This window comes from Molothrus aeneus, chromosome 1 (assembly GCF_037042795.1).
Source record: "Molothrus aeneus isolate 106 chromosome 1, BPBGC_Maene_1.0, whole genome shotgun sequence".
NCBI classification, from domain to species: Eukaryota; Metazoa; Chordata; class Aves; order Passeriformes; family Icteridae; genus Molothrus; species Molothrus aeneus.
The window spans coordinates 66076153-66085848 of record NC_089646.1 but is presented as its reverse complement, the minus strand read 5'-3'; positions in this window follow the sequence as shown (position 1 = coordinate 66085848).

The following is a 9696-nucleotide window of genomic DNA, read 5'->3' as shown; positions in this document are numbered from 1 at the left end:
TTGGGTTCAAACCTTGGTGTTATTTTTAAGCAGGGTTGCGGAATTTGCTTCCTTTCCTTGAGAATTTTTCCTTCTCATTAATTTTATCAGTAAAACCAAAAGAGAAGGATGTATCAGTAAGGGTATAAGGGGTGACACGATGCCATGGCATTGCAACCACTTTGTCCAGATCTCCAAATACCAAGGCTTGGGAACAGCTTGCCTGAAGTGCCAAGGCTCCCTGAACTGTGTGGGTGCAGACTGTCCCATGTAGATGTCCCATCTGCAGGATCCAGTTTTCCGTATGGCTGTATTAGATGCTCCCCTGACAAATGTAAGCTTGAAAGGCACAGACCTAGAGTACCCTTTTTGTCTATATTTTCTAACTTATTCTTAGAAACAGGCCAGATAGTATTTTTAGTAAAATTTTCACCTGCTTCCACGTCAGTTAGGCTGATCTTAAGATAAGGATATAGACACAAAGCACACAGGGATCAGATTTTTAAAGCACTGAACTACCTGAAAGTGCAGAGAGACACCTAGCTGTTTCCCACTGCTCTCAGTGCAGAAGAACTGGGCACAGCCCAGTGAATGCAATCCTGGTATCCCTATACTGAAAAAAATGTGAAGAACAAACAGTAGATTATAGAAGGGACACAGTGCCTTTCATTTCTCTCAAGTTATCAGCATCTTGTGAGTCATATTTTGCAGCTTAATCCACAGCAGACAGCCACGTCAATGTTGGGGATAAACTAAGTACAAGGGCCTGTGCTAATCAGTTATAATCAATTATATTCCTCAGACAGACAACAAAAGCACAGTACTTGTGGACTGTGTTACAATGCTACCTCCTCCTACCTATTCCCTATGACAGAAGCAATAGAGAAGAGAGTAATTCCCCCAGGTCCCAGTCTGGTTCCAAGTCTCCCCATCACCATTGCCTACATCCCCATCAAGAGATGAATGAGCAGCCCCACTAAAAATACACCCATACAGAACATGCCATGAGTGTTCACACTAATAAAAGTGAAATGTTGACAAGTTTGGGCCCTATATGTTGCCAGTGTTTATTCTCATGGTTTAGCTAATTACTCTGTATAACATTGGTTTAAAAATTTACACTTCCCAGTGAGTACTGTACAAACCAAGACTCACATGAGGATAAATTTTTACCAAAAAAAAAATAAAATGCTTCAGAATTATGCTGGCAATGGAATTGCAACCAGCATGACAATTAGACACAATGTTAATCAGATATGAGCAATATGAACCAGATTATTTTATTAGCTTGAGAAAGATGGTCAAGCTTCTTCCAGCTTTCATTTACCATTTCCTTCAAGGTGATTGATGATGATGATGATGATGATGATGATGATGATGATGATGATGATGATGATGATGGTTTTATTGTTAGAATAAAATTTCTCCTTTTGTTTTCTTCTTACTAAGAGTCCAACTTAGTATACAACAGAGTGGTTATTTAAGTCCATCTCTCAAGGAATTGTTGCTCTCTCTGCTGCTGCTGCTGTTGCACTGAATTGCTTTTATTTTCAAATCCATCTCTCTGTTGCTACTTTTAATATACTCATCCTGATGAGAACTGCACTCCACCACCACACTGAGCCTCACACAAAGGGGACTAAGGGAACACTCCTCAGCTCCTCCAAAATCAGTGGTTTAGGCTGTGAGCTTCACTTAAATCCAGTCATCAGAAGACAGGCAGAGCACTGTGGACATGCTCATCGTTTTCTACTCAGCTCCTAAATCTCTTGGGCACCCTACCACAGAGAAAGCTACCACAGTGGTAGGGCTGCCTCCAGCACATGGATGCTGGCAGCCCTATCTGAAGCAGGACTTCTTGCCTTGCCAGATAGCTTCCATCAGCTCTGTGCAGGAGCCTTCACGTCCCAGAGGGATGCAGAGCAGTGCCCATTCCAGGGAGTGTGAGGGGAGCACCCCTGCAATGCCAAATGTGGGTCAGCTTGCATGGGTGCATTAGCCAAAGACCACTATGGGATTAAGTAGCATAAATTTACGCCTGCAGGTGTGAAAATGAGCTATGGTATCCCTCCCTGTCGTGTCCTGTCAGTGTTCCCTGCAAGGGCAGTGGGATTGCTCTCCAGGTGTTCACTGAAAACAGCAGATAAATGCTTCAAACACCACTTCATAGGTGTCACTCCAAAGCCATAAAGAAAACAGAAGGCAGAAAGCATAAGCACAAACCCTTCTCCCCTCTAAAGGATTTTACAGGCTGAGGAGCAATGTTAGCTGAAACCTTCATTTTACAGCTTTTTCTCAAAAACTCAGCATACAACGAGCCTCAGAAGTATTAGTGATGTTGCCTGAAGAAGACCTCTTGGATTTAGGGGCAATAATTAATCTTTAACTGCAGCAAGGCAGCTGTGCTGCAGGGTTAGTAGGAGTCACCATGTTAGTAAATGATGATTGCACCACACACACAGCCCTGAGTGAGTACTCTGCAATTATGGGGAAAGGTTTCCTGGGCCACTCACAAAGGCCCTCAGGTTAGGAAGGTCTTGCCAGGCAATCTGGAAAGACCCTCCTCCTCTGTGCAAGACAGAATTTAAGGCAGAATGGCCTGGGCAGATGAAGCCTCTGAGGACAAGACATAGACAGGACCTAAGAAAGAAGGATCCATCAGGTCACCCATGTCTTGCTGGCAGCAAGTCAGGGCTGCTCTCTGCTCTGTCTTTATACATCAAATTAAATACCTCGAGTAACTCTGAATTGCTCCATTTGACCAGCTGAGGAGGCATAAATAGAACATTTGAGTTAGGTGTATTTTGCTCCCTGTGGCTGCCATGGGATGAGAGCAGCACAGCTCCCCTCTCTCTCTGTTTTGATTTCCACTGCAATTATGTCCCTTCTCTAGAGTGGGAGTACCATCCATAGGTCTCAACAGTTTCAGCTGAAGGAACCCCTGCCCATCACTTGCCTTGCTGGTGCAGCCCAAGATGCCTACAGGCACCAAGAAAGTCTCAAAGACAAAGGGAGAGTGGCAACACTGTGGCCTCTTCACTAGAGACCTATCTTCCTGACACCTGGCCAAGTCTGGCCCTCTGGAAACAAAAAAAAAAAAGCATTAAAAGAGACTAGCTTTCACATGAGCCAAGGAAAAGACAGTTTGCCTACTGTTATGTTCAAGTAACATCAGCCAAAACCCAATACCCCAAAACAGTTCTGTGGATACTTGTAAGGGGACAGATCACAAAGTCTTGAAGTCATTTATTAGTCATAGCTTCAAGGGCTTCATAAGACCTCTGTCATATGGTAGCCTATGTTCTATATTGAGCCCAATCACTTGGATTAGACTTGGTCACATCACCTGTATGGACATCCTCACTTCTGCCAAAACACAGGGGGGAGTAGGACCAGTTTGTCTCTCAGTAACTTACTCTTGTGGTAAATTGCCTGCCTGTGCCTTATCTTGCATTTGGATTTGTCTGGCTCCAGCTTCTGGCCTGCCATTTTGGAGAAGATCCCTTCTCTGCAAGGTATTTTCTCCCCAGGAAGGTATTGTCATGCAGGGCACTTGTTACTCACCACAGGACTCCCCTCCCAGTTGGCGGCACCAGCCCCAAAGGCAGGAGCCAGAGTCATACAATCTGACACTAAGTAAATACCCCGGCTCCATTTGAATGGAAGTGGCCTCAAAAAAAAAAAAAAAAATCCACAAAAACCCCTTGTGGGGCTCTGCTGTATTTGTTTTAGTCGCTTTTGCTGCCTAGGGGAAGGGGAAAGGAGAGGATAAATGTCCCTTAGCCATTTTCTCCACGCCCTTTCAGCCCTGGTCGGGTGCATATGTACCACTCACCCCTCACTGGCTTTCAGCTCCCCTGGAGCTGAAGAGTGAATAAGACCTCTAGGACATTGTCTCTAAGCTGATAATTGCAGCCTCTTCACTGGCACAAGGCGTCTCTCATGCCATTTTGACCCAAACTATGTCTTTTTTCTGTATATTTTTAATTAGACTCAAGAATGCAGAAAACTCAGCGTGAGATCCTTTCATTCCCCTTTGTTTAATATCTGTTATTATGACATTAAGTGTAGGGTTTTGTTGTGGTGGGGAGTGAAAAATCCCCCTCGGTTCTGCTGCTGTAGCCATGGGTTCGTGTACATTAAAGTGGTCATTTTCGGATTAGCTCTTGCCTTCCCTTTGATGCATGTGAAACGCTGAGCCAGTTAGTTGGAGAAGGCATTTTACCTCTTTTGTTGCCCTTCCTCACAACCAACGGCAGGGAGAGGACGAAAGCCCCCTGGCTCTCTTAAACCAGAAAGGAATTTCCAAAGGGTTTAAAGCTTTAGTTGCCACTTCTGTCTGGGGTTGCCTGACGAAAAATAGAGCGGGTTTGCTTCTAAACAGAGCAGGCGACGAGGAGCCTCGTATTTGCTGCTGCTGTTGTCATCAGCGCTTGTGTGCCTGTTCACTGGGAATTTGAAAGTCCTGAGGGCAGAACCGACTCTGAACAACGGCACAACTCAAAACTTTTCTCTGGGATAAACGTTTTAAGTAGTGGGAACCAGAATTTTGCAGCAAAGTTGGGGGGTTTTTTTCCTCTTCTCTCTTCTTTTTTTCTTTTTTCTTTTTTTTTTTTTATTACTCTTCTTTTTGGTTTCGCAGTTAATGGGAAGCAGAACAAAGGTTTGATTGAACAAATGCTAGATTTCAAGTACACTTCACATTACTCAGGCAGCCCTATTATTTCTATCCATTTACATAAGACCTACGCTCAGCACGGCTATTTTTGTGGGATGTCTGATATTTTCTTCCTTGGAGAGAGCATTCTTGATCCTTCAGCTCTTCCCACTTTAAACATTCATATCATTACAACTAATCCTAAGGGCTCTTGATTAAAATAAAACTGAGCCAATTGAAAAATGGTTAATTACAAAAAAAAATAAAAGGAAAATACACACGCACAACTTTTTTGCTGCCTTGGACATCATCCCAAATATTCGTGTGAAAGTCGGGCAAACAGGGGGAGAAGGGCTAGAAGGTCGGGGTGAGGGGGAGGAAGTGTTTATGTCAACACGGCTCAGTGATGGAATAACGCGCTGCAACGTGAAGTCAGAGCCGCGGGGCTTGTGAAGTCACAGCTTCTCCAGGTGACAGGTGCTGCAGCAGTTCAGATGCGAGGCAGCCGCTCCTGCTCTCCTCCCGCCCCCGCCCCGGGCATTGGGAACCGGGGAGCAGGGGCTGCCCGTCCAAACGCAGCTCCTCCGCTTGCCATACGGATGGGAAAAACGGGCTCATGAAATATTCCTGACCCACCAGAATAATTTTTGCCTTGAGAAACCTTCTTCCTGTTTTGGTTTGGGGTTTTTTTGGTTTTTTTTAAGACCCTAATATACGTGCCTAATCAGCGAGATATGTTTTAATTTAAAAGCCAGTAGACTGCAGCTGAACTGCACTACCGAAATCCGATGTAAGGATAATTTGGAGTATTCGAAACCGCTGAGTCAGCGGCGGAGCCCATCTCCATGGCTAGAATATTGTTTTTAACTCCCGCTGCTGTGTTTCACTTACTGTTATACCGATTGTATCGTGTAATTATTGTTTGTTTTCCAAAAATGTAATTACTTTTTTTTCTTTGTTTCCTTTGCGACGTTAAATCTGCCAAATGCCAGACTAAGGCTGCTCCAGAAAATAAAAAAGGAAAAAAAAAAAAAAGCTACTGAAAGAGGAGTGGGAGTCTTTTTCTGTCTCTATAGCCGAACATTTTACCTCTCGGGGACCTTCTTCCATCGACTATTTAGAAAAGATAGCGGCACGTGTAGAACCGCAGCCCGGTTTGAGGAGGACATCGGCTCCAGGGCAGTCTCACGCGTTCCTCGGGTGGTTTTCCCTGCCGGCCGCGGGCGCAGGATGCGGCCGCTCTGCGCAGAGCGATCTGCCGGGGGCTAATAGCAATGATACCAATAATAACGATAATAACATAAAGCTGTGGAGGTGATTCCAGCCTGCTGCTGGGGCCAAGCTGCACAACGGGACCAGGAGGCCCGGAGCCAGGGGGTGGTCTGGGGGAGCCGGAGGAGTCCCCTTCGAGCCCGCCTTCCCTCCCGGCAGGCAGACGGTGAGGCTCGGAGGTCTGGCCGCCGGCGGTCTCCGTCCCCAGGCGGGAGCTGCCGGGCATGCTGCCCCGCAGCCGGGGAAGCGGATCCCGGCCGTTCGGTGGCAAGTTTGGCCCTGGGGCCGAAAAGAAGAGAGGATAGAGGATGCTGACCTCCCACTGAAACGTCGCGTTGCTCTTCTCGGGGCAACTTTAAAGGCTCAGCCCGGAGCTGGGGAAAGGGGGGAGCAGCCCGGGCGGAGCGGGGGTGCCAAAATGCGGGGCGCGCTTCAGCTCTCACCGTGCCGCATGTGTCCAGGCCAGAGCCGGAGGAGTCAAATGCTCAGACCAATGTACAGCAACGCGCCAGGAGGGGTTACTGGACTTTCCCTCCTCTTTAATGTAGGTTTCGGGAAGAATGGCACCGTGTAATATCGGCTCCCCCGATAAATTATACCTGCTTTAGTCAAAACGGTGCAGAAGGGTCAGATCCCCTACAGGCCAGCAAACCTTCCCCTGGCTTTCCTGGCACGTCCCCCCGAGCAAGAGCTTGCGGGCAGCACTGGGGAGAGACCCGGCAACTGAAGACACTTCTCACCGCCCCAGCGTCAGACATTGCTGCCGGGCTAGTTCTGGAAAGAGGATGGATGGGAAGGGTGGGAAACCTCGCCCTCGCCTTTCCTGTGTAGGAGGATCAGCCGCCTAACTCCTGTCCTCAGGAGCGGGGGTCTGGGATTTCTCAGCACGGAGAAACACATCGTTCCTCAAACCGCAGATTTTATTTCTGGCAAACAATGCTCCCCCAGCCAGCGTTTGTGTGCGAGACAAGTAATTGTGCTCCCTTGCTTAAATAAATCATTGATGGGTGAAATTACACATGCTCACTTAAAATGTAATGTGATTAAGAGATTATGGGATCGCAGTTAATATGTTGCCTCACAGCTTCTGGACCCAATTCCTGACACCAGAAATCCATCAGCCACAACTGTCCCTCCTTGCGGGGAGGCAGCTCCTCCTGCCACCGGCAGCCGTGAGGGCTTGGCTGGGAGGGGGGACCGGGGCTCTCCCGCCTCTGCTCCCCGCAGGGGGCCGGAGAAGGTGAGAGGGAGCGTCAGGTTTGCGTTCAAATGAATAATAACTTCTTGCTGTTGTTGTCTGGGGGGAGGAGAGAAAAAAAAAAAGTTAAATGGAAAGGCAGGAGACGGGGGGTGGGGGGGAAACGAAGGGCTGGGGCTTCGCCTGCAAGCTTATTACGTCTCATCTGAAAGCTGCTCCATTTCCTCACACATCGGGTAAGTCCTTTATCATGAGGTGGCACAAGCCCTGCCGGGGGCTATTGGTCGCCCCGAGGAAGGAGCCGGGATGGCAAGCGGGATCCTATCATCAGGCTGCATAATAACCCCGGGCTCGCCACAGCTGCGCTGTGACCCTTTGTGATGGAGCTGATAGCGCTCCCGTGAAATAATGTCCTCCTTTTGGGTGTGAAATCACCATGTTTATTAATTGAGCTAGACATGAGGGTTACCTTTTTCTTTCCAAGCCATGAAAATTTGTGATTCAGGGCAAATGGTTCCCCCTTCCCCCCCAAGTTGTGTTGCCAAGGGGTTGAGGGAGAAGGACCATCTGGGGAGAAGAGCTGGTTTGGAGGGTTGAGAGGGACTGAGCTTTACGGCAAGTTCAGAGTACATTCATGCACAGACACCCCACACCTCGCTCAACCCCAAAAGCAGCCCCCACTCCGGGCAAGCACCGCGAGCAAATACCAAACTTATTCCCAAAGGATGGAAACCGGGGTGAGGCGGGATGCGCAGGGCGCAGCCTACGTGGCCGTCCCGCGTGGGGATGCGCGGCGCCCCACGCCGCTGTTACGGCGCATCCCCATGCACGCACTTTAGGAGGTGGGTCGTGCCGAAAGAGTACGGCGTTTCTCTCCACACATACTTTTCTTCTTTTTTTTTTTTTTTTTTTTTTTTTTTTTGCTTTGCAATTAGGCTTATAACGAGCTTATTGCAGTATGTGCTTCTGGGCCAATAATACTTGTATTTAACCTAATTAAGGCCGACCTTTTAAAATATCTGAAATATCTGAAACACGCCCTTTTTTTTTTTCTTTTTTTCCCCCCTCTCCCCCCCCTCCTTTCCTACTCTGGTTTAACAATTTAACGTTTGACTCTCTGGGCTGGAACATGCAACCTTTCACCAGAGCACGGAGAGAGAGAGAGAGGGAGGGGGAAAGTAGCAAAAACCTGCGAATGAGGCGGAGGGACTGGCTTTGCCCGAGCATCCGCGACACGCTTCCAGGTAGGCAGCTACCCCCACCCTCCCCCGCCTCCCGGGGCCACTTTTCTTCTCCCCTCACTCCCCCACTTCCCATCCTGCTCCGGTGGGCAGGGGGCGGCAGGCAGGGAGCGAGGCGGGGTGACAACCTCTGCCCTGCTGGGCGGGGGTCGGGACCCACGCGGGACAACCAGCTCCGCAGGAGGGGTGCGGAGAAAAGGGAAGCGCTTCTCCCTGCGCGCCGGGCAGCCGCGATTTTCAGCCGAGCGCTGCCTGCCGGGGGCGGGCGCAGCTGCGTGGGGCCGGACACGAGCCTCCCACTGGAGGCAGCGGCACTCCCGGCCGAGGTGGGGCTGCGCTGCGAGGCTGAGGGAGAGCCCCCAGAATAACTCGGTAACGAGTGTGTGCGTTAATGCCCCCCACGCCCATCACACAGGAACTGAACGAGCCTGTTTCTCGTGAAAGCCCACCCTCGCACAATCTCAGCGAGTTTTTCTGATCAATAGGAAATGTAAACCTTTTTATTTTGTTTTTTCCCCAGGGCAAACCTGAATATGCTAATTTTAATATTTTTTATTTTACTTTTTTTTAACTGTGTAATCAGAATTATCCTGGGATTATTTTTTTTCCGCTGAATGACATTACAAAGAATTTTGTTAAAGAAAGCCAGACTAATTGCTGCCAGAAGAGTCTTTTCATAGAAAAGTCTGGTTTTCATAAGGCTGTTTCTCTGGATGTTGCGGTTAAATACAGACGTAGTGGAATAGTGGAAAGGGGATTTAATTTTTTTTTTAATAGATAGATAGATAAAGGCGATTGATTTTTCTCAGCAGCAGGAAAGACCCACGCTTTATTAAAAAAACTATTCAGGGATTCGCGGGGCACACACCGAGAGGAGCAGACGCTGGCGTGTTTGCCGGGCGGCTCTGCCCCCGCCGCAGCTCCCCGGGGCTCTCGGCCCCGGCCCGGCCCAGGTGTCCCGGCGCAGCCCCCCGCAGCTCCCGGCGCAGTTTCGGCCGCGTCGGGGCTCCCTCGGAGCGCAGGGTGGGGAGGATGGAGGAGCGCAGGGTGTGAAATGCGGCCAGCCCGTCGGTGGCCGGACTCCCCGTTCTCTTGTGAAAGTCTCGGTGCTCACCTGCGGCGAAGCCCACAGCGCTGACGAGGGAGGCAGGACCCGCACCCGGAGCCCCCCTGTGCCCGCCCCCCAGCAGCAGCAAGGCGGAGAGGACAACAGGCACCCTTAGGGAGCGCAGCGGCCTTCCCGGGAAAGGTGGGCCCGGGATGATGGGGCGTCTGCCCTCCATCAGCCATCCCAGACAGCTGAGCAAAAACAAGAAATAAGAAGGACCTGAAGAGTCCCGCAAAGATCG